The sequence below is a fragment of the Hemiscyllium ocellatum genome, chromosome 26 (genome assembly GCF_020745735.1).
Source record: "Hemiscyllium ocellatum isolate sHemOce1 chromosome 26, sHemOce1.pat.X.cur, whole genome shotgun sequence".
In the NCBI taxonomy this organism is placed as follows: Eukaryota; Metazoa; Chordata; class Chondrichthyes; order Orectolobiformes; family Hemiscylliidae; genus Hemiscyllium; species Hemiscyllium ocellatum.
The window spans coordinates 13,552,702-13,579,112 of record NC_083426.1 but is presented as its reverse complement, the minus strand read 5'-3'; the positions used below and the strand labels follow the sequence as shown (position 1 = coordinate 13,579,112).

Below are 26,411 nucleotides of genomic sequence, written 5' to 3'. Positions count from 1 at the left end.
AGGAGTAAGATGAGGAGAAACTTCTTTCCTCAGAGAGTTGTAAAGATTTGGAATATGCTGCCTTAGAGGAGTGGTGGCAGTGGTTTCCATAGAAGGTTTCAAAAGAGATTGGATTATGCACTTGAATTTAGAGAATGGGACTAGCTGGGCCTATCTTCCGGGGGTCAGTACAGGCAGACTGGCCTGAACTGCCTCTTCCTCTACTGTAATAAAGTCTCAGGACACGTGGTTATGGTCCAACAGGTTTATTTGACGTGGAGGTGTTGGGACTGGGGTGGACAAAGTTAAAAATCATACATCAGGTTACTATTTTATCACAAGCCTTCAGAGCACTGCTCCTTCATCAGGTGGTTGTAGAGAATAAGATCATGCTCACAGAATTTATAGCCAGTGTCATGGAAATGTGATACAGTAAACAATCTTTCATTTTTTTTAAAGAGGATATGCTGGTTTCTGTTCTTTGATATGTAAATCCCATAACATGAATCCATGCAAATCTGTAAAACTATAGAGGATTTGTCAGTTTGAGATAGTGTTGAGACACAGACAGACCTCACACCTTTTGTTTAGAAACCTGAGCTATCTTGTGAATGTAATTTAAAAGAAGGTTTGGGATTTACATACCAAAGAACAGAAACCAGCATATCCCAATATAAAAGATTTAAATTTTAATCTAAGATTGTTTACTGTATTACATCTCCATGACACTGGACTCTTTTGGCTATAAATTCTGTGAGCATGATCTTATTCTCCACAACCACCTGATGAAGGAGCGGCGCCATAAAAGCTAGTGCTTCCAAATAAACCTGTTGGGCTATAATCTGGTGTTGTGTGATTTTTAACTAGGTTTATTTGAAATCGCACAAGCTTTCGGAGCGCAGCTCCTTCACCGGGTCTCCACTGTAATAAAGTATCTGCACTGTATCAAAGTGATATTTTACACTGTATCAATCAAGGTCTGACGTCATGTCTGGGCCCCCCGGGAATGGGGCGTGACAGAGGAGATGATTGACAGGGGGGACTCCAGCCGCTCCGCCCCCTCCCCTTGGACGAGCCTCCTTCCCACCAGCCAATGGGCAGCGAGGGAACCGGGCGAGCCTCTCTCACGTGACGCGGACGCTGCCAGCATGGAAGGAGCGAGCGCGTGACAGCGGGAGAGGCAGAGCGCGCGGAGCCCGGGCAATGCAGTGACCCCGACTCTAAAACAACTGCTGCAGCAGCAAAAAAAGAGTGAAATTTGCAAAATATTACAACAGTGCAACGACAGAGGGGGCGGCAGATGTTTCTTACGGCTGCATTGCATTCCCTGCGGAAAATCAGGTAGGACAACAGCATTTCAAAATAACAATACTGCAACCCAAACGCATCTTAAACTAGTAAAGGGAATGGTTACAATCGTAAGCGATGTGTTTATTTCTTTTGCACCTAGGGTTTTAGAGTTGTTCAAGTTGTGGTCTGATTTCTATTTAAATACCTTAAACCACGTCATAGTTCAGAAAAGAAAGTTTTTTTTCGTGTTTGATTCCACTGGAATGACAACGTTCCTTCAAAAGGAAAATAAAACGTGTTTTTAATTGTTTCTTTCTCGATGCCAGACGGAAGGAGGAAATTTTTTTGCAACTTTTTTTTTGCTCCGCTCCCCTCCCCCTTTTTAATGTAATTCGATACTATGGAGGCCGATGTCTTTTGCTGTGACTGACAGGCACGAGGGCCAATGGGCTGCTGCTACCTTTCCACGTTGGCAGACCGTTCCAGCAGTTGACCAATGGGCACAGGCGAGGGGCGGGCCCTGTGACTGAGTGGCTGATGCAATGTAAACCTCGAGCTGTCACAAGGCAATTCAGCACTAACCTTTCCTGAGACAAGGGAGTGTTGTGTTAGTACAAGTACCATTTAACAAGAGGGAGGTAAAAAGGCACATTGCTTCAGCCCTTGTAGATTTAAATAACCAAGAAGACCAGTGTTTATTTTATCATTTCAAACAATTTCCTTTTCTGACAAATATTTTCAGTGTAGTTTTGGTTTAGGGAGAGATGGAGGGGCACGCACATCAAGATTTCATCACATTTTGAAAATGATTGTTTTTATTTCTATGAAATACGTTCAACATCAAAATTGACCTCCGTATCCTATTTTGCAATAGCCAAATCTGCAGCCATACATGTGATGCCAGAATAGGAAGCTTCATTGCAAAAAACGCATGCTGCATTACATGACTGTTTATGTCCTGAAAGAAATTAATTGCTCACAGAAATTGTTGGAACTCTGCAAAAAAGTGCAAATTTACTTTACTGTTTGAGCTGAAGACTGATATGATAGCATAACTGAGTTTGTTCACATTTTCAAGGTTACACATTGCCAACCAACCTAATTTAAAATAAAAAAAATCTTTTAGTCCTCTTTGTGTCAGTTGCCATGTACTTTAATATGATCCAGAATACAGGCAGGTAGACATTGTGAGATTTCTCATAGGACTACTGTGTATCCAATTTGCACAGGTTTGTGTATGTAACCTGGGTTGCTTCTCCTATTAGAGTCATAGAGATGTACCGCATGGAAACAGAGCCTTCAGTCCAACCCGTCCATGCCGACCAGATATAGCAACTCAATCTAGTCCCACCTGCCAGCACCCAGCACATATCCCTCCAAACCCTTCCTTATTCAGATACCTATCCAAATGCCTCTTAAATGTTGCAATTGCACCAGCATCCACCACTTCCTCTGGCAGCTCATTCCATACACGTACCACTCTGTGTGAAAACGTTGCACCTTAGGTCTCTTTTATATCTTTTCCCTCTCACCCTAAACCTATTCCCTCTAGTTCTTGACTCCCCGACCCCAGGGAAAAGACTTTATCTCTTTATCCTGTCCACTTTTGTAAACCTCTATAAGGTCACCCCTCAGCCTCCGATGCTCCAGGGAAAACATCCCCAGCCTCTTCAGCCTCTCTCTATAGCTCAAATCCTCCAACCCTGGCAAAATCCTTGTAAATTTTTTCTGAACCCTTTCAAGTTTCACAACATCTTTCCAATAGGAAGGAGATCAGAATTGCATGCAACATTCCAACAGTGTGCTGTAGCTGCAACATGACCTCCCAACTCCTGTACTCAATACTCTGACCAGTAAAAGAAAGCATACCAAATGCCTTCTTCACTATCCTATCTACCTGCGACTCCATTTTCAAGGAGCTATGAACCTGCACTCCAAAGTCTCTTTGTTCAGCAACACTCCCTTGGACCTTCGCATTAAGAGTGTAAGTCCTGCTAAGATTTGCTTTCCCAAAATGCAGCACCTTGCATTTATCTGAGTTAAACTCTATCTGCCACTTCTCGGCCCATTAGTCCATCTGATCAAGATCCTGTTGTAATCTGAGGTAACCTTCTTCATTGTCCATTAGACCTCCAATTTTGGTGTCATCTGCAAAATTACTAACTGTACCTGTTATGCTCACATCAAAATCATTTATGTAAATGACAAAAAGTAGAGGACCCAGCACTGATCCTTGTGCCACTCCACTGGTCACAGGCCTCCAGTCTGAAAAACAACCTTCCATCGCCACTCTCTGTCTTCTGCCTTTGAGCCAGTTCTGTATCCAAATGGCTAGTTCTCCCATTATCCCGTGAGACCTAACCTTGCTCACCAATCTCCCATGGGGAACCTTGTCGAATGCCTTACTGAAGTCCATATAGATCACATCTACCGCTCTGCCCTCATCAATCCTCTTTGTTATTTCTTCAAAAAACTCAATCAAGTTTGTGAGATATGATTCCCCATGCACAAAGCCATGTTGACTATCCCTCATCAGTCCTTGCCTTTCTAAATACATGGACATCCTGTCCCTCAAGATTCCTTCCGACAATTTGCCCACCACCGATGTCAGGCTCACTGGTCTATAACTCCCTGGATTGTCCTTACTACCCTTCTTAAAGAGTGACACCACATTAGCCAACCTCCAGTCTTCTGGCACCTCACCTATAACTATTGATGATACAAATATTTCAGCAAGAGGGCCAGCAATCACTTCTCTAGCTTCCTGCAGAGTTCTCGGGTACATCTGATCAGGTCCCGGGGATTTATCCACCTTTATTGTACCCTTTCCAACTGCCTTTTTTTTTGCTTAGTCTCATTTCATGTCCTTTTTCCTGTTGATGGGAAAGTTTGTCACTATTGTTTTAATTATCCTCCTCCAGTTGGTGTACAAAATAATTCTTACAAGATTGGAAGAAGTGCATTGTTAAAACCTGTGTCACTGGATTTTCACTCATTGGAGATTTTCTTGGGGTCAGATGCAATGGCCGTTTGCAAATGTATCTCTGTGTCCAGAGTGTGATACTTGTGCTGTTCAGACTTGAATAGATTTAGTAATGATGCTGGCAAAGAATTATAAAATTGAGTATAGGATTTCAAAATTGTTTGACTACCTTTATTGAAAAATGATTCAAAATCACAAAGTTATGAATAGCACTAATGGATGGATTGATGATATCTCACAGGGCCTATCCGTGAAAACCAAAACTGAAGGCCGATTAAATTTAAATTTAAATTCAATTGTGTCCTCATTTTATAAATATCTCTTAGAAGCTGAATCCTTTCAATCCTTTCTGGGTTTTATCTTTTTAACTACTGGATCACTGGCCTGTTACAGATGTGTGTATGAACATAATGGATTCAAAGCAGAAGGCGGCCATTCGGCTCTTTGAATCTGCTCAAGCATTCACTGACATTATGGCTGATTCGATATTTTGAATTCCACACTACCATCTGTCTACGATAATTCTTGTTAGACAAAGGAATGAATCTACATCTACCTTAAAAATATTCAGTGACTACCTTAGAAAGATGTCAAAGGGTAAGTTTCAAAGTCTCACAGCCCTCTGAGAAAATGATATCTTAACATCTCTGTCCTAAAGGGGCAACCTTTAATTTTTAAGCAGTATCCCTGAGTTCTGGGCTCAGCAACAAGGGGAAGTACCCTCTACACACCCACTTTGCCCAGACCATTTAGGATCATATATACTTCAATTAAGTCACTCCTTCGTCTTCTGAATTCCAGTAGAAGCCAGACCAGTGTGTTCAACCTACTCAAAGGTATTAATCTAGTTAACTTCCTCTAAACTGCCTCCAACACATTTTCATCCTTCCTTTAAATAATAGACAATAGGTGCAGGAGTAGACCATTCTGCCCTTTAAGCATGCACCACCATTCAATATAATCATGGCTGATCATCCTTAATCAGTATCATGTTCCTGCTTTATCTCTACAACCCTTGATTCTGCTATCCTTGAGAGCTCTATCCAACTCTTTCTTAAATTAATCCAGAGACTGGGCCTCCACTGCCCTCTGGGGCAGAGCATTCCACACAGCCACCACTCCGGGTGAAGATGTTTCTCCTCATCTCTGTTCTAAATAGTCTACCCCGTATTTTTAAGCTGTGTCCTCTGGTTCGGCACTCACCCATCAGCGGAAACATGTTTCCTGCCTCCAGAGTGTCCAATCTTTTAATAATTTTATATGTCTTAATCAGATCCCCTCTCAGTCTTCTAAACTCAAGGGTATACGAGCCCAGTCGCTCCAATCTTTCAGTGTAACATCATCCTGCCTTTCCAGGAATTGACCTCCTGAACCTACGCTGCACTCCCTCAATAGCCATAATGTCTTTCCTCAAATTTGGAGACCTGAACTGCACACAATACTCCAGGTGTGGCCTCACCAAGGCCTTGTACAGCTGTAGAAGAACAACTTTGCTTCTATACTCAATCCCTCTTGTTACGAAGGCCAGCATGTAATTAGCCTTCTTCACTACCTGCTGTACCTGCGTACTTACCTTCACTAACTGGTGTACAAGAACACCCAGATCTCTGTACTGCCCCTTTACCTAAATTGATTCCATTTAGGTAGTAATCTGCCTTCTTGTTCTTGCCACCAAAGTGGATAACCATACAGTTATCCATAATAAACCACATCTGCCATGCATCTGACCACTCACCTAACCTGTCCAGGTCACCATGTAATCTCCTAACATCCTCCTCACATTTCACCCTGCCACCCAGCTTAGTATCATCAGCAAACTTGCTAATGTTATTACTAATACCATCTTCTATATCATGTAAAAAGCTTCGGTCCCAGCACTGATCCCTGCGGTACCCCACTGGTCACTGCCTGCCATTCTGAAATGGAACCGTTTATCACTACTCTTTGTTTCCTGTCAGCCAAGCAACTTTCAATCCAAATTCGTACTTTGCCCCCAATACCATGCGTCCTAATTTTGCTCACTAACCTTCTATGTGGGACTTTTATCAAAAGTTTTCTGAAAGTCCAGGTACACTACATCTACTGGATCTCCCTTGTCCATCTTCAGAGTTACATTCTCAAAAAATTCCAGAAGATTAGTCAAGCATGATTTCCCCTTCATAAATCCATGGTGACTCTGACCTACCCTGTTACTACTATCCAGATGAGTCGTAATTTCATCCTTTATAATAGACTCCAGCATCTTTCCCACCACTGAGGTCAGATTAATTGGTCTATAATTTCCTGCTTTCTCTCTCCCACCTTTTCTTAAAAAGTGGTACAACATTAGCCATCCTCCAATCTGCAGGAACTGATCCTGAATCTATCGAACTCTGGAAAATAATCACCAACGCATCCACGATTTCTCGAGCCACCTCCTTCACTTCCCTGGGATGTAAACCATCAGGCTCCGAGGACTTATCAACCTTCAGACCTAACAGTCTCTCCAACACCAATTCCTGGCAAATGTAAATTCCCTTATGTTCAGGTCCTTCAGCCACTGTTACCTCAGGGAGATTGCTTGTGTCTTCCCCAGTGAACACAGATCTGAAGTGCCAGTTCAATTCTTCTGCCATTTCTTTGTTCCCTGTAATATATTCCCCTGTTTCTGTCTTCAAGGGCCCAATTTTAGTCTTAACCATTTTTTTGCCTTTCACATACCTAAAAAAGCTTTTACTATCCTCCTTTATATTTTTGGGGAGAAAGTGAGGTCTGCAGATGCTGGAGATCAGAGCTGAAAATGTGTTGCTGGAAAAGCGCAGCAGGTCAGGCAGCATCCAAGGAACAGGAAATTCGACATTTCTGGCATAAGCCCTTCATCAGGAATGAGGAAAGTGTGACCTGATTCCTCATTCCCCTCATTCCTGATGAAGGGCTTATGCCCGAAACGTCGAATTTCCTGTTCCTTGGATGCTGCCTGACCTGCTGCGCTTTTCCAGCAACACATTTTCAGCTCCTCTATATTTTTGGCCAGTTTACATTCGTACCTCATTTTTTCTCTGCGTATTTCCTTCTTAGTAATCCTCTGTTCTTTAAAAGGTTCCCAGTCCTCCGTTTTCCCACTTTTCTTTGTTATGTTATACTTTTTCTCTTTTAACTTTATATGTTTCTTAACTTCCCTCATCAGCCATGACCACCCATGCCTCCTCCAAGGATCTTTCTTCCTTTTTGGAATGAACTGATCTGCATCTTCTGCATTATACACAGAAATATCTGCCAGTGTTCCTCTACTGTCATCCCTGCTAAGGTATTGCACCATTGAACTTTGGCCAGCTCCTCCCTGATAGCTCCATAGTTCCCTTTATAAGGAGATCAAACGTTCACACAGCACATAATAGGTGATCATTAATGCCCTGTGTAACTGATGCATGACACCGTTACTTCTACATTCAGTTCCTCTTGTAATAAAGGGTAGCGTTCCATGAACTTCCTTAATTACATTCTGTTCCTGAATACTAAGATTTTGTAAAAACCAAAAGAACTGTGGATAATGTAAATCAGAAACAAAAATAGAGATTACTGGAAAAATTCAGCAGGTCTGACTGCATCTGTGGAAAGAAATCAGAGTTAATGTTTCGGGGTCAAGTGACCCTTTCCCAGCCCATTCAGCCTCTCCCTGTAGCTCAAACCCTCCAACTCTGGCAACATCCTTGTAAATTTTTTTTTAACCCTATCAGGTTTCCTGAGATCCAAGATGGCGGCGACTCAGCAAGTCTGAGTTTACAGAGCTCTTCCCAAAACCTGGGTAAAGTGAGTTACTCACCCCCACCACACTTACCAAACCACCCAAAAAAAATTTCTAACCTTAATTAGCTGCTTACTATTATATTTAAGCAGTTTAATATTAAGTGGATAATGAGTAAACCAAAGGGATCCTGCAGCTCTCAGAAAACAAAGACCCCTCCCCCACCCTCCTCTCCTCCTCCGGCTGCAGCTGATGTAAAAACAGGCCTTGAAGAGATGATTGCCAGGCTGGAAACGACACTCGTCAATTTCATCGCAGAATCCAGACAGAGATGGAATGCATTGGAAGAAAAGCTGCAGAAACACAGCCAGGCTATTGAGGAACTGCAGGGCCGAGTGAAGGGGGCGGAGCTAAAGGCCACGACCTCCGAGGCTGCAGCACAAACAGCTGCAGAACAGGTGCGAGCTCTGGAGCAGAGAGTCCGGGCCTTTGAAATCTACATGGATGACCTGGATAATAGAAATCGGAGAAAGAATATCCGTCTTCTGGGCCTCCCTGAACAAGAAGAGAAGGGACAGTTAGTAGTATTTCTGGAGCGATGGCTGCCCCAGCTTTTAAACCTGGGGGCTGAAACTGACCGGGTAAGGGTGGAGTGGGCCTACCGGGTCGCAGTACGTGGATCTGGCCCAAACCAGCGCCCACGCCCGGTCCTGTTCCGGCTGCAGAGTTATAGGGAGAGGCAGATACTCCTGGATGCCTCCAGAAAGCTTGGAAAGGATCCTAAAGCTATGATTCATGAAGGATCCAAGATTATGTTATTTCAGGACTTCTCCCCGGCTTTGGCACGAAGGAGGAAGGCGTTTGATGAGGTGAAGAAATGTCTAAGGAACTTAAATATTCAATACACCTTACGCTACCCAGCGACGTTATGCTTTAACCACGAAGGATCCGAGTATAATTTTAGATCACCAGAAGAGGCTAAGGAACTTTTAGACTCGTTTAAATAAATCGTAAGAGACAATTTATGTTGGCTTGCCTCTTCCACACTCCGTGGGGAGAAATGGATACTTTACTCTACTTTACTTTTGCTTCTGGGAGCAGGGTTGTCTTCCCTTGCTATTTTATGTTATTATACTTAACTGTAATTTGTTGGAGTTGTAATTTTATAGTTATGTGTGTTTGTATGTGGCATTGATGCTATCAGATATACTCAGGTATGGGTGGGGAGGGGTGGGGGCGGGGCGCTCACTGTTAACTCTAGCTCGGTATTATATCTAAATCCTATTAAGGAGTGCCCGGGTCAAGGGTGGGACACTGTTTGGGAGAGGATATGGTGGACCTTTAGAAAGGAAGTAAGGCCCCCTGAGAATAAGGGGGAGGATCTCCATTCAAACATGTTTTATTTTTTTTTGTTCTTATTGTTTGGAAATAGTTTCCTTTTTTATTATACTGTTATGAGTGTATTAGAGAACATTTTTTCTTGTTTGAAGGATGTAAGTGACTCAACTATACACTCTGGATAATTGTGAATTAGATTAGTAGTTAACTGAGTTTCATTGTTTTTCTTTCTTCTTTAGTATTATTCCTTTGAATTTTGATGATTATATATTTAAGATCTATTTTTATATTAATGTTTGTGCTTGAAAGTTCTGTTTATTTTTGTAAATCTGTCAAAATATTAAATTTCTAATAAAAATATCTTTAAAAAAAAACCCTATCAGGTTTCCCAATATCTTTTCTATAGCAGGGAGATCAGAATCCACAAAGATCAAGCTAGCAAATTCAACAGCAGCCAATTTGATGTAATCCCATTTAATCTCGCAATATAACAAATTTAGCTGTAATCATTATAAACAGCTGAAAATTAATCATTATCAATTTAGAAATCTAGGTCCATGGTACAAGAGTGAATCAATCTGTCCAATATATAGGTAATTGATGGTGAGGCACAGTGTTCATAACCAAGAACTTTGTTTCTCCTTTCTACACTGGTTACTAAGATTGTTCTACTACCTCATGATTCTCTTTGAAAGGTGACTAGGTTGTGATTTAGGGTGACTTTAATCTAATGCAAATATACAAGACTGTAAATGCTGAAAATCTGAAAAAAGAACAAAAAATACGAGAAAAAATCCACAGATCAGATAGCATCCGTGGGAAGAAACAGAATTAACCTGCCGAGGGATGAGTTCATATCAGTTCTGATAAATATCTTGGACGTGTCCACGGCTGCTGCCTGTGGAATTAAAAGTACTAACTTTAGCACATCACAGAGGGCGATTGAGCATTCAATTGCTTGTTTTTACAAACGAGCTAATTTTATTACCTGTTGTCTTAAACTTCCTGTAATGAAAGCAATTGTTCAAATGTATGAGATCCAAGCACAAAAACTGCAATGCTCCAGTAACTTGTCTAATAATCTTAATATGCCCACTCTCCACCCATTCTTATTTGCCATTCATCCTGTTGAATTGCAGGTAATGAAATACCTAATGTATTCCAGCCAATATGGTGCAGCAATCAGCAATGCCAGCAGAACAAAAATGGAGCTAAAACAGTAGGAACAATGTTTGAGAAGGTCAAGATCCAAGTAACTCATAGTGATAGGCAGGGTATAAGCTGGCTGGTTGCATGGCTGGACACATGGCCGATGAAATTTAATACTGAGAAGAGAAAAAGTGATACTTGTTTTGGTTAGAAGAACAAAGAGGAACCATAGGAAGTAATGGGTACAATTCCAAAGGGGATGCAGGAATGGAGAAGGCCTGGAATTATACCCTTATTAATAATTTAAGGAGGCAGTTCAGGTTGAGAAAGTGATTACAAAGGCATAAAGGACCCTGAGGTTTATAAACAGAGGCGTGGAGTACTAAAGCAAGCAATTGAGAGGTTTACAAAATTCTAGTTTTATCTCAGCCGGAGAATAATGTGCAATATTGGGCAGTAGATGTGATGACTATAAGATGGTGTGGGAGGAAAGGAGAAAAGATTTGTGGGAATGGTTTCAAGGATAAGTGACTTCAGTCAGACTCTGAAAGATTCTTTGAGAAGAGATTTGATTGAGATGTTAAAAAAATCACAAGGTTTGTGGACGAAGTAGATGGGGAGAAATTACTTACTTTGATGAAAGGGTTGTGAATTGGAGGACACCAATTGAAGGTTGCTGGTTTTTAAAAAAAATAAACAGTCATGAGTGAAGGGAAACATTTAAGCGAACAATTAGGATCTGGAATTTGTTACCTGAGAATGTGACAGAGGTAGATTCAATTGTGCCTTTGAAATGGGAGTTGTATAATTATCTGGAGAGAAATTTGCAGATACAAGGGTGGGGTGTATAACTAGTTCTTGCAGAAAAATGCCAGAGGCACGATGAGCCTAATGGCCTCCTTTTGTGCTGTAACTATGGTTACACTTTTTTATAAGTTGCAAGTGACTTGTATGGAGATTTGCCAGAATGAAACATGAACTCCAAAGGTTGAATTATGAGGGAGAAAATATATGAATTGGAGTTCTATTTCCTCAAGTTTAGGATGTTAAGAGTGATTTTGATTAAAACTTTGGCACTATTAAGCAAAACAGATCAGGTAGATGAAACTGTTCACTGGTTGGGAAGTTAAGGACTTGGAGGCATCGTCTAAAAATTAGAGCCAGTCCTTTCTGGAAGTAAATTAGGAAGCAAGTTTCACGAGCATACGGCAGTAGAAATTTTGAACTTTCTTCTGAAAAAAGATATTTTTGCTAGATCAGTTGCAAATTTAAAATCTGATGTGGAAGTGCCAGTGTTGGGCTGGGGTGGACTAGGTCACAAGTCACACGACTCAACAGGTTTATTTTAAATCACTTTTCGAGCACTGCCCGTTTGTCTAATGTAGTGTTTGTTACAGTTCTTGCAAAGTATTTTGTTCATGACATTAGTTTTGCTTGTTGTCTGTGTAGGGTCTGTCAAGTTCATTAGGTGGTATTTTAGTTTGTGGTCCACCATGATGCCAAGGGGTCTGAATAGTCTGGCAGTCATTTCCAAGATGCTTTTGATGTAGGGGAGAGTGGCTAGGGTTTCTGAATATGTTTTGTCTCCTTGTTTGGGTTTGTTGCTGAGAAATCAGTGGAATGTGTTCATTGGGTATCAGTTTTTTTTTAATACACTGTATAGGTGATTTTCCTCTGCTGTATGTACTTCCTCTGTGCTGCAGTGTGGTGGCTCATTGAAATAATGTTCTAATGCAGCTTCGTTTGTGGATGTTGGTATGATTGCTTCTGTAGTTCAGTATTTGGTTCGTATGTCTTGTTTTCCTGGAGACACATGTTTGAAGTTCACCATTCGCTCTACTGCAATATCTAGGAATGGCAGTTTGTTGTTGTTTTCCTCCTCTTCAGTGAATTTTATGCCAGTAAAGGTATTGTTGATCATCTTGAAGGTTTCCTCTTATTTGTTTCATTTCATGATGACAAAGGGGTCATCCACGTAGCAGACCCAACGTTTGGGTTGGAAAGTTGGCAGAGCTGTTTGTTAGAGTCTCTGCATTACTGCCTCTGCTAAGAACCCTAATATCGGAGATTCTATGGGTGTTCCATTGGTTTGTCTGTAGGTTTTGTTGTTGAAGGTGAGGAGGGTGGTAAGGCATAGGTCCACTAGGTTGACGATATTGTCCTTGCTGATGAAGTTGATGGTGTTTGGTGTATGTGTCTTTGGTTCTTTTAATAATGTAGTCCGTGTTTCCTTGGCCAAGTTGATGTTGATGGATGTGAACAGTGCTGTTACGTCAAAGGAGACCATCACTTCATCCTCTTCTATCATGGTGGCTTTGATGGTCTTCAGGAATTCTGAGATGGAGTGGTTGGAGTGGCGTGAGTCTTCTACTAAGTGTTTGAGTCTTTGGTGTAGCTCCTTGACTAATCTGTAAGTTGGTGTTCCATGTAGCGAGACTGTGGGTCTGAAGGGGGCTCCTGGTTTGTGAATTTAAGGTAAGTCGTGGAAGCGTGGTGTGTTAGATCTATCTGGTTTCATTTTTTTTGGAAGTCGTTCTTATTTATTTCTTCAAGCCAAACACAGACACATACAAGAATGCCAAGAAGCATGGCATTCTAACTGGAACTCTGTCAACAAACACACTGACCTGGATCCCATTTACCACCCCCTGAGAAAACGAACAGGAAATGAAATCACTAATCCAAGGAAACCTAAACACATAAATAAAAAGCAAGCCACACTATTAGTGCTTCACCGAAGCCTTGCTGATGATGTTACCGTGTATGGTGATGAAACATCTGAAAACAAATCTTCCAGCTCAGCAAGCGAATTTACATCCAGAACCTCAACCTGAGCTACAAATCTTCTCAAAACCTGCTATTCCCTGACTGGGAGGAAACATTTCTGTCTGGCGATTATTGCACAGTGTCCGTTCATCTGTTGTTGTAGCATGGTCTTGCCAATATTCCGTGCCTCAGAGTATGAGGTAGACAACATTGACCGAGTCACATGAGTACATACGTTGTACCTGGTGGGTGATCTTCCCAACCCCCAAGGTAATGGTAGTATCCATGTTGATAATCTAGCATGTCTTGCAGAGGTCGATGTGGCAGGGTTGTGTGTGTGTGTAGTGGGCGTTGTTGTTCTGAATGCTGGGTAGTTTGCTGTGAATGATGGTCTGTTTGAGAATTAGCAGTTGTTTGAAGACAAGAAATTAAGGCGTAGGGATGACTTTGGTGAGGTGTTCCTCATCATCAATGACATGTTGAAGGCTGTGAAGAACCTGATGTAGTTTCTCTGCTCCTGAGAAGTACTGGGTGACGAAGGGTACTCTATCGGTCATGTCCTGTATCTGTCTTCTGAGGAGGTTGCGGATTTTCGATGTGATACATCCAAACTGGCAATTGATGAGCAGAGCACAGATTCTTATGAATCTGTGATTGATAGATCTTTGACCAATGGTGTTAAGGAATCTGAGGTGAAGGAACGAGTATAGAACTAGGTTGCAAGTTACTCACGATCACATTAAATGATGGACAGCCTCAATGGGCTAACCTCCTATTCTGGTAGATCCGAGAATCGTGAGGACTGTGACTACTGGAACAATTTAAGAAGCCATTAGGTATTATATGCAGAGAATTCTGGATGGATGAATGAAACATTTGAAATTAAAATTCTAACAACTCTTAATTCTAACAACTCTTAATTCTAACAAACCTTGTCAATTATTGGTAAAAATCCATCAGGTTTGCTAATGTCCTTTAAGGAAGGAAACTGCCACCTCTACCATGTGACTCCAGACCTACAGCAATGTGGTTGATTCTTAACAAAATTAGGGATGAGTAATAAATACTGCCCGAGGCAGCAACGCCCTCATCCCATGAATGAATTTTAAAAAGCCTAGAATCATTGAATCATATAGCACAGAAAAAGTCTGGCATATCATGTCTGCACTGACAAAAACTATGCTACGTCTATGTTAATCCCACTTTCTAGCACTTAGAGCCATAGAGATGTACAGCATGGAAACAGACCCTTCGGTCCAACTCGTCCATGCCGACCAGATATCCCAACCGAATCTAGTCCCACCTGCCAGCACCTGGCCCATACCCCTCCATACCCTTCCTATTCGTATACCCATCCAGGTGCCTTTTAAATGTTGCAATTGTACCAGCCTCCACCTCTTCCTCTGGCAGCTCATTCCACACACTCACCACTTTGTGTTTTTATATCTTTCCCTTCTCACCCTAAACCCATGTCCTCTAGTTCTGGATTCCCCCACCCCAGGGAAAAGACCTTGTCTGTTTATCATATCCAAGCCCCTCATGATTTTATAAACCTCTATAAGGTCACCCCTCAGCCTCCGATGCTGCAGGGAAAACAGCGCTGGCCTGTTCAACCTCTCCCTATAGCTCAAAACCTCCAACCCTGGCAACATCCTTGTAAATCTTTTCTGAACTTTTACAAGTTTCAAACTTCTCCTTCTGATAGGAAGGAAATCAAAGTTGCACGCAATATTCCAACAGTGGCCTAACCAATGTCCTGTTCAGCTGCAAAATGACCTCCCAACTCCTGTACTCAATACTCTGACCAATAAAGAAAGCATACCAAACGCCGCCTTCACTATCCTATATACCTGCGATTCTACTTTCAAGGAGCTATGAACCTGCACTCTGATGTCTCTTTATTCAGTAACACTCCCCAGGACCTTACCATTAAGTGTACAAGTCCTGCTAAGATTTGCTTTCCCAAAATGCAGCATCTCACATTTATCTAAATTAAACTCCATCTGCCACTTCTCAGCACATTGGCCCATCTGATCAAGATCCCTTTGTAATCTGAGGTAACTTTCTTCGCTGTCCACTACACCTCCAATTTTGGTGTCATCTGCAAACTTACTAACTATACCTCATAAGCTCACATCCAAATAATTTATATAAATGATGAAAAGTAATGGACCCAGCACCGGTCCTTGTGGCACTGCACTGGTCACAGGCCTCCAGTCTGAAAAACAATCCTCCACCACTACCCTCTGTCTTCTACTTTTGAGCCAGTTCTGTATCCAAATGGCTAGTTTTCCCTATATTCCATGAGGTCTAACCTTGGGGAACCTTGTCGAACGCCTTACTGAGGTCCATATAGATCATCTCTACCACTCTGCCCTCATCAATCCTCTTTGAGTTTTTTTGAAGAAGTAACAATCATGTTTGTGAGACATGATTTCCCATGCACAAAGTCATCCCTAGTCAGTCCTTGCCTTTTCCAAATACATGTACATCCCCTATACCTCAGGATTCCCTCCAACAACGTGCCCATCACTGATGTCAGGCTAACTGGTCTATAGTTCCCTGGCTTGTCCTTGCCACCTTTTGTTAACAGGAGTACAACATGAGCCAACCCCCAGTCTTCCGGCACCTCACCTATGACTATTGACGATACAAATATATCAGCAAGATGCCCTACAATCATTTTCCTAGCTTCCCACAGAGTTCTAGGGTACACCTGCTCAAGTCCTAGGGATTTATCCACTTTTATGTATTTCAAGACATCCAGCACTTCCTCCTCTGTAATATGGACATTTTTCAAGATGGATCATACCCTTGAAAGTTATGGCATTTCAAGTGCTCATTCAAGTACTTTTTAAACATTGTGAGGTTTTCTGCCTCAGCTATCCTCTCTAGCAATACATTCCAGATTTCCAGCACCTTCTGGGTAAAAAAAAATCCTCAAATCCTCTCTAAACCTTTTGCCATTCATCTTAAAATTATGCACTCTCACGTCTATGATGTTAGGAGCAGAAATTATCATCAGACTGGAACCGTTGTACTTAGCCATGCAAGTGAGCATAAGTACTATGCAATAAGTTATACGTGATCACATTATGGATATTTATCACAACCTGTATTTTTTGGATGGCTATCCTAAGGAGTGTTTTACAACATGGTATGTTTGGACTTTGTAACAGACATCTTTTCTAAACCTTATTGATAATGTTGGCAAGTGAGTGAATGGATAAGTGCCCTCAAAAAGCTAAAGAGAGCACAGGGGATGTATTATTAACTTAATATTCAAATCTCTTGTGAATTTACATTAGCTGTAGTTCAGTTGTTTCTGGAACCACATTATGTTTGTTATGGACTTGGCCAGACCCCCTCAAACTATTTTAAGAATGTAGCCTAGACCTTAACTATTTCTGATTTTAAAGGCAGATGTGAAGCGGATATTTCAGGTGTGATGCAGCTGGTCAAACCGCTCGGCTTTAAGCAAAATGGAATTTATCTAAATGTTACAGTTGAAACGCAATCAAAAGAAAGTGGAATTTAGAATAACTTAACTATTGGAACTGATCTGACACTGAAACAGTTACTTAGTAATAGTTACTATGTGAGAATCCGTCAGTAATCATTTACTGAAGCTTGCAACGTTCCTGGACTCCAGCATCTTGTGACTGCTACTGCTCAACCAAACACGAAGAAACCTGAACTGGTAGAACTGGCCACTTCCCTGCCACTGTTAAACTAGACTCTTTGTAGACCCGTCGGCACCTCTGCCTTTCCGACCTCCAAAGGACAAAATAACCTTGTTAAAATGACAGCATTTTTGCTTTTGACAGTTTTGATCTACATTTTGGTTATTGAATTATTCTACAAAGTGTTTCATTCAACAACTTGCAACATTTGGATGTGGGTGTTTTTAGCTTCTGATCTCCTACAAGCATTTGCTGAAGCATGTTGCTCTCCATCTGGTTATTAACTGGAGCCAGGCACACCTGCTGAATTACTAACCATTATATTTTTTTATAGTGACTACATGCAGTAAACAAAAGGAATACCAAGAATGTTGCTTCAACTCAGTGGTGAAAGTATGCATTACTTAATATTTTAAAATGAGTTTCATTCCTCTACCGATTATAATGTCTCTTCCTACGTGTGTCAGCCATTGTCCAGTGCCTGTGGCCAGTCTTCATTTGCTGGTGGCACAGTAAGGGGATGTGATCTTCTGTTCACTTGGTTTCCACTTTTCCTTCAATTTCTTCACAGAATGTGGGTGTCGCTAGCTTGGCCAGAATTTACTGCCCGTACCTAATTACCCTTGAAGGTGTTAGTGAATTGCTTTCTCAAACCATTGCTGTCCATATAATATACATACCCAAACAGAACTGTAACCCACCAGCAGTGAAGAAACATTAATATAGTTCCAAGTTGGGAATGTGTGTGGATTGAAGGGGAACTTGCACACGTTGATGTCGCCAAGAATCTGTTGCACTTGTCCTTCCAGGCAGTAGAGATTGTGGGTTTGAAAGTTGCTATCTGAAGAGTCTTGGTGAATTTCTGCTATACCTTTTGGAGATAGTACACACTGCTGCCACTGTGTGTGGTGGGTGGGGTGGGGGGGGGAGGTGGTGGTGGTGGGGGGGGTGGTGGTGGTGAACATTTAGAATGGTGGATGGGGCAGCAATTGAGCAGACTGCTTTGTTCTGAATGGCGCCCTGCCTTTTGAGTGTTGCTGGAGTTCCACTCATCCAGCCAAGTGGGTAGTATCTCATCATCCTTACCTGTACCTTGTAGGTGATGGATATGCATTCTTTCTAAGTCAAAAATACTCGAGGTGGCTCAGTGGTTAGCTCTGCCTCACAGCGCCAGGGACCTGACTTCAATTCCGCCCTCGGGTGACTGCACGGAGTTTGCATGTTCTCCCTGTGTCTGTTCTCCCTGCTTCAGTTTCCTCCCACAATCCAAAGGTGTACAGGTTGGGCGGATTGGCCATGCTATCTTGCCCGTGTGTTCAGGAGTGTAGATTAGGTGGATTAGCCTTGGGAAGAACAGAGTTAGAAGGACGGGGTGGAGGGCTGGGCCTAGGTGGGATGCTCTTCAGTGGATTGATGTCAACATGATGGGCGAATGGTCTGCTTCCACACTGTCAGGATTCTAAGAATAATCCCCAAATAACATTCTGTTTTTTTTACAGTTTTTCCCTCAAAATGTGGGGCTAATTGTAGCATCTTTATTGCTACTTGGCCTGGCGTTAGCTAATTCAAGGAATAGTGTGGTGCTGGAAAAGCACAGCAGTTCAGGCAGCATCCAAGGAGCAGGATTAACTAATTCAACATAGATTGACTTGTTGCATTATAATTTTAGACATTGGTGATGAGTGAGTGCTGTTCACATGGTCATATTGTCATGCTATTTCTCAGTTGTGTTGTAGTTCTTGGTAGTTTCCTGTTTCATGCTGAGTCTGTTGCCGCAGCAGCAGAATACAATTGACGCTTTCAAAACACCTGGACTGAAGAGAACTAAAATTAGTCTGGATCCTGTTGGCAGTCCAATGGCCCCTGACTATTGTGATTACTCACGTGCACAGAGGTCCAGACCACTTTTTCTGGTGGTTTTTAACTTGATTGAAGAGAGGAGAAAGTCTAATCATCTAAAAGGATGTCCCGTTGAAAATGTAAGATGTTTATCTCAAATCCAGGATTAGACTGTATGAAGCTAGAAAATTCCGATATTTCTCACTGAAATAATTGCCTTCGATTTTAGCATTTCTTAAAAATGGTTTGGGTTTAGTAGTGCTATGTATGACATAGCCCCTGGAATTTATCGAATGGCAGAATCATAGTGTTGAATGAGACCATTTGGCTCATCATGACATTGTGTAGGCTTCTTCAAAGAAATATTCAATCAGTCTCTTTCCCCTACCTGTCCTCATAGCCATGCAGTCTTTCTTTCTCTTTCAAGTATTTATTAGATTTCCCGTTGAAAGATACATTGAATCTGTTTCCGTAATCTTTTTCACAAAGTAAATCATCACTAATTGAGAGAAACACATTCCTTCTGCTGTCACTTTTTTTTTGCCCTGTTTCCTTAAACCCACCTCCTCTGCTTGCTGATGCTCATTGCTCAGCTGTGTAACTCTGCAGACAAAATGTTTCCTCTGTTCGGGAAAGGTGAGTTAAAGAGAACAAAAAGGATAGAAAAGGTGGAAGAAAATAAAAATTCCATGCTGACTTTATTGCACAAGGCTTTGCAACTAGATTCATTAGAGGAGGTGTGGACACAAGCTCTCTTGAAATTACAAAAAATATTTCACGAAGATATAAGTATATTACAGTATTTATATAAATGATTTGGATGTGAACATAGGAGGTATAGTTAGTAAGTTTACAGATTACACCAAAATTGGTAGTGTAGTGGAGAGTAAAAAATGAGGTCTGCAGATGCTGGAGATCACAGCTGCAAATGTGTTGCTGGTCAAAGCACAGCAGGCCAGGCAGCATCTCAGGAACAGAGAATTCAACGTTTCGAGCATAAGCCCTTCATCAGGGGTGAATTCATTATTCCTGATGAAGGGCTTATGCTCGAAACGTCGAATTCTCTATTCCTGAGATGCTGCCTGGCCTGCTGTGCTTTGACCAGCAACACATTTGCAGTGTAGTGGAGATCCAAGAAGGTTACTTCAGAGTACAATGGGACCTTCATCAAATGGGCCAAAGAGTGGCAGATGGTGTTTAAATTAGATAAATGTGAGGTGTTACGTTTTGGAAAGGCAAATCAGGACATGACTTATACATTTAATGGTAAGGTCCTGGGGAGTGTTGCTGAACAAAGAGACCTTGGAGTGCAGGTTCATACTTCCTTGAAAGTGGAGTCGCAGGTAGACAGGACAGTTAAGAAGGCATTTGGTATGCTTGCTTTGATTGGTCAGTGTATTGAGTATCGGAGTTGGGAGGTTATGTTGCGGCTGTACAGGACGTTAGTTAGGCCACTTTTGGAATACTCTATAAAATTATGGTATCCCTGCTATGGGAAGAAAGATGTGAAACTTGAAGGAGTTCAGAACAGGTTTACAAGGATTTTGCCAGGGTTGGAGGGTTTCAGCTGTAGGGAGAGGCTGATTAGCTGGGGCTATTTTCTCTGGAGCGTCGAAAGCTGATGGGTGACCTTATAGAAACTTATAAAATGATGAGGGGCATGGATAGGGGGAAGAGCCAAGGTTTTCTTTTCCCAGGGCAAGGGAGTCCAAAACTAGAGGGTTTAAGGTGAGAGGGGTAAGATTTAAAAGAGACCTAAAGGACTACATTTTCACGCAGAGAGTAGTGCATGTATAAAATATGTTACCAGAGAGGTGGTGGAGGCTGGTACAATTGTAACATTTAAAAGGATGGGTAAACGAATAGGAAGGGTTTAGACAGACATGGGCCACGTGCTGGCAAGTAGGACTAGATTAATTTGGGATATCTGGTTGGCATGGATAAGTTGGACCGAAGGGGTGTGTTTCCATGCTGTACATCTCTATGACTCTTAAAATTATTGGACAGTCTCACCAGATTACTACCATCTGTGAGAAGCGGTTTTATGATCATTTTGTAACATGCTGAGAAATTTCTTGTTTATTTTAGCTGACTGGTGACGCAGTTGTCAAGGCACTTTATTGATTTTGTTTGCATTTTTAATGAGGGTGGAGTGAGGGAGTTGCTCATTCAGTGAAAATCCCTGAACTGGAGAGTTAAATACAAAAGAAATTTGGGGCTAAATTGCACCTCTCCCAGCTCTAATTTTGTTTTTTGATCTCAATATCTGTCACTGTTTCTCTACTTCCTCTGGCTGTGAACAGAACGTCAAGTATTTTCTGGCATATGACAGATATCCAGGACCTTGCATTTTTACTCCATCCTGGCTTTAATTTATTAATTAGACAGCATTGACTGAGTCTATTCAGTTGTTCGTCACAAAGCTGCTTTACTAAGTGAGGTAACTGTGGTGGCATTGAGTTAACTGGAAGTGCAATTTTCTGTGAAAATGAGTCCTTAACAATTTGGCCAGATAAACAACTTCATTTATTCTTAAAAATATCAATGGAGAAAATAATGGGAGTAAAATTTGTGGACAAGTCTTTTTATTACTTGTCAAATGTGAACAGTATGTAGCTAGAGAAAATTAGTAACAAATAAGCCGGGCCAGTTTACTTTGTCTGAAGAACTGAAATTGGACAAATCTTTCCTGATGATTGGGGGACTTTCTTGGGAAAGTTAGAAGGGTTAGAGCTTGGGTTCTTCAGTGAATGAACAGTAATTCTATGAATGCGATTTCCTAGGAAATATCAGTAACATATAGTGTTGTAAGGTTGTAAAAAAAACTTAGACAAAGGCATACGTGTTACTATGCACAGGCTGTGTGCTAGACGAGATCAACATGAATTGAGGCTAGACAGTCCATTCGTTAGTCTCATAACAGCCAAGAAGAAGCTGTCCCTGAACCTACTGGTGCATGTGTTCAGGCTTCTATATCTTCTGGAGAGGTTGGAGGAGATCATTAATGGGCTGCAATGGGTCTTTAAGATGTTGGCAGCCTTTCCGTGGCGATGAGCAATGTAAATGGAGTCTGTGGACTGAAGGTTGGCATCAGTGACGGTCTGGGCTCTGCACACCACCTTCAGTAGTTTCTCGTGGTCCTGGGCACAGCAGTTGCTATACCAGGTCGTTATGCACTTGGACAGTACGCTTTCAATAGGGCATCTGTAAAGGTTGGTGAGGATCCCTATGGACATGCCACATTCCCTGAGCTGCCTTGAGGAAGAAGAGGCATTGTTGTGCCTTCATGACCATCGCATCTACATGGGAAGTCCATGACAGGTTGTTGATTATGGTCACTCCAAGGAACCTGATGCTGTCCACCCTCTCAGCCTCAGTTCTGTTGATGTAGATGGGAGTGTGTTCTCCTCTTTTCTTTCTGAGGTCAATGATCAGTTCTTTAGTTTTGCCAACGTTGAGAGAGAGGCTGGTCTCATGCAATTTGATACATGACATCCAAACAATTTTTGACTGGGTCCATCCAATCAGCCCCACACAACCTTGTTTATCACAATAAACATTTTCCACCATGGCAGAAATCATCTGAGCTTTTGGCTAAAGTGAAAACTCAAATAAAAATTCAAGCATACTGGAGAAGATCTGGACAATTCCTCTCCTAACTGTCTGGGCAGCTGAAACTGGTCTAGGAGATCACTCAGCACTGAATCACTTACCTGTCATAGGACATGATAACACCTCAGTCAAAGACAGATTCAGTATGCATAGAATCATACAGTAAGAAACAGATCCTTTGGTTATTTGAAGGAATTCAATGAACCAGCGTCTACAGCCCAGGACAAAAAAATCACCACATGACATCGAACATAGATCACACCTTATGCAAAGAAAAATTGTGACCCTTCCAACTGGAGCACAACCTATTTCCTGAATTATCTTAGAACATCAAACATACCACTGTTGCAGACTTATTGATTAAAAATTGATTGCCATAATTAGTCAGCAACCAAACTAAATGATGGAGGGAGTGGGGAGGATGGGAATTGTGAGAGGAGATGTGGTAAATCAAAGGGAAGGACTGAAGTAGAAGAGCAAATTTGAATAATGAGAACCAGTCTGACCAGAAGGGTTTAAGTGTACAAAAATAATTGTATACCCAGCAGATAAAGCCAGAGATTGTTTCACTATTTTTGCAATGGAGGCACAGGCTCTGTATCTGAATTGTAACAGTGAACTATTTAATAGGTGTGAAGGGTTATCAGAAACAGACAGGAATGTAGATTTGAATTGTAACTGGATTTGCCATGATCTTATTGAATGAGACTGAATGGCTTGCTCCCAATAGGAATGTTTAAAGTGACCCTGTTGCTGGATGACCAAAACTAGGACCTGAATATCGAAAGGTCTTTGGTATTTAAAAAGAGGTAGAAATTCCAGAAAATGTGTGGTGTGCCTAGTATTTGTCAAAGCAAAGTTGCTGGAATCTATCATTGAGAAGATTATAGCAGGATACTTAGAAAATCATCATGACTGAGTCGAGTCAATGTAGCTTTATGAAAAGAAAATCATGTTTAACTAGTTTATCAGATTTTTTTTAAAAGTAAGGAACAATTAAGGTGGATAACGAGGAACTTGTAGAGGTGTACTTGGACTTCCAAATGTGTTTGAGAAGGTTCCGTATCAAATGTTACTATGCAAAATGAAAGCTCATGATAGAGGTGGAAAGACATTAGCATGATAGGGAATTAACAGTTTATTCCTGTAATTTGGTAATACCAAGATAGATTTGGATGTAAGTGGTCAGAAGGAGGTAGTGTCTGAAAAGGGATATGGACAAAAATCAGTGAATGGGTAAAATTTGGCGGTGATGTGGGAAGATTTGAACTTGAGAGATTGCAGAATTCTATGCTACAGAGGGAATTTGGTGCATGAGTCTCAATGTTAAAATGCAGGTCCAGCAACTGATAAGGAAGACAGATGAAAATTGTTGCTTGTGCCAGGGGCAATGAGAATTAAAAGTGGGAACATTTTACTGATGTAGAGGGCCTTAGTGGCACCATATCTGAAGTATTGGGTTTGATTTGGTCATCTTGTAAGTGAAAAGATTAATTATATTAGAGGTAGTTTATTCATCTATTTCCTGGAGTGAAGGGTATATCATATGATGAAAGATTGAACAAGTTAGGCCAGTACCCATTGGCATTTGTAATAATGAAAGGGTAATCTTATCAAAACATTGATATGGTGGTTAGGGGGAAGAACCTTTTCCTTGTCGGAAAATCTAGTTCAAGATGACACAGTTCAAGAATTAAAAAGTCTCTGCTTTCAGCTGAAGAGGCTTGCTTATATGCGGAATGCTGTTCTGCAGAAAGCACTTAGTTAAGTCAAAGTTAAAAATCACACAACACCAGGTTATAGTTCAACAGGTTTAACTGGAAGCACTAGCTTTCGGAGTGCCGCTACTTCATCAGGTGGTAGTTAAGGCAGAGTTGGATGGATTGTGTGATCAACAAGGGAGTTGAGATTATGGGGGGGCAGACAGGAAAAAGGAGTTCAGAGTGCAACTTGATCAACTATGTTTTTATACAATGGTGGAGCAGGATTGAAGGGTTAAATTCTATGTTGCTATGTAACAACTTTGCTATTAGATTATCCTCCTCCTAAGGGCTTTCTGGTGGTGAGAGTTCAGGAAACGCAGCATATCTCAATAGATTCTCCAATATAGAGTCGTAGAGATGTACAATATGGAAACAGACCCTTCAGTCCAACTTGTCCATGTCAACCAGATAACCCAACCCAGTCTAGTCCCACCTGCTAGCACGCAGCCCATATCCCTCCAAGCCCTTCCTATTCATATATCCATCTAGATGCCTTTTAAATGGTACAATTGTACTAGCCTCTAGTACTACTTCTGGCAGCTCATTCCATACAAGTACACCCAACATTCCCCTGTCCGCTAATTTAACCCCCTCTTCAAAAATGTCAGATTTATCAAGCCCTTTGAAAGTTTATGCTGTCTGTATTCAGCTGACATTTTTCAAGATCTTTATCGATCTATTCTTAGCAATTGGCTCTAGCAATGTCCCTGTAAAGAAATATTTTAGAAATGTTTATTCAAATAGAACCTGAATTAGTCAGTTGGGCGAAATGGTCTGTTACTGTGCTGTGGACACTGTAATTCTATGTAAATAATTAGGACCCCTTCTGAAACACTATTTGAAATGATAAACCAATGCATGTGAATGCATGAACATCCCTCGTGATCTATTTACTAGGTGCTAATGTTTAAAATGCTGCTTTCTTGTTACAACAGAGATTAATTTCGGCTAGACCCATGAAAGGTGCAGGTGAGAACACATAGAACAGTAGAACACAGGAACAGGCCTTTCAGCACACTGTGGCTGTGCAGACCATGATGCCATTCTAAACAATCTCATCTGCCTTCACATAGTCAGTCTCCCTCTGTTCCCTGCCTGTTCATGTGTCTGTCTTAATGCTTCTTCAGACATTGGTATTGTGTCCACTTCTACTATCTCCGCCTGCAGTGCATTCCAGGTACTTGCCACACTCTGTGCTTTTAAAAGCACACTTTCCTTACATATCTCCTTTAATCTTCTCTCCTCTTGTTTTAAACCTATGCCCCCTAATATTTGCTATTCCCACCTTATCAATGCCTTTCATAATTCTGTATATTTCTGTCATGATGCTCTTCAGCCATCGATGTTCTGGCATGAACAATCCAAGTTTGTTCAACCCTCCTTATAGTTAATACACCCCAATCCAAGCAGCATCCTAGTAAACCTGTTTTGTATCCTCGCTGAGACCCCCATATCCTTCCTATAATGTGGCAACCAGAATGGATGCAGTATTCCAAATGTGGCCTCACTAAAGTCTTTTACAGCTGCAACATAACTTTCTGGAGTACTGTGAACAGGTTTTGACCCGTAAGGAACGGTATCATTTCATTGGAAGCAGTTCAGAGAAAGCTTATGAGGATGATCCCTGGTATGGAGGGATTTCCTTATGAGCAAAGGCGATACAATTTTTGGGACTCTATTCACTGGAGTTTAGAAGGATGAGAGGTGATTGACACTGAGTTGGGGAGGATCTTTTCTGAGGATTGAGTCTTTGGAACACTTTGCCACAGGCTGAGATAAATCTTTGATCCGTAGGGGAATCGAGGATTATGGGGGAAGGGCAGGAAAGTGGACATGAGGGAACATTGGATCAGCCATGATCCTATTGAATTGAGTACAGGTTAGAGGGGCTGAATGGTCCATTCCCGTTCTGATATCTTATTATAGTCCATTGGAAAGCAGTATTGAAATAACCTATGTAAAAGTTTTAATCTGTATCGTAAGAAATGGATCTGCTTTTCAAACCTACTCAATTTATTTCTGCTATAGTAAAACAAGTGGGAGCCCCCTTCTTTTAATGAGGGGACACTGTTTAGGTTAGATTCCCTACAGTATGGAAACAACCCTTGTGGCCCAACAAGTCCATGTCAACCCTCTGAAGAGCAACTCACCCAGACCCTGTCCCCTACCCGATATTTACCCCTGACTAACGCACCTAACACTATGGGCAATTTAGCACAGCCAATTCACCTAACCTGCACATTTTTGGATTATGGGAGGAAACCGGAGTACCCGGGGGAAACCCA

General features: G+C 41.5%; 1 protein-coding gene across 1 annotated transcript in view; it reads left to right on the top strand.

Moving 5' to 3' along the window:
* The first annotated feature begins 1,154 nt into the window (after positions 1 to 1,154).
* LOC132828348 (Krueppel-like factor 15) overlaps positions 1,155 to 26,411 on the top strand; it is a 44,230-nt gene continuing 18,973 nt past the window's right edge. Inside the window, exon 1 of the mRNA XM_060845372.1 lies at positions 1,155 to 1,320. The gene's annotated coding sequence lies outside the window, so the exon portion shown is untranslated. The remainder of the gene's footprint in view (positions 1,321 to 26,411) is intronic.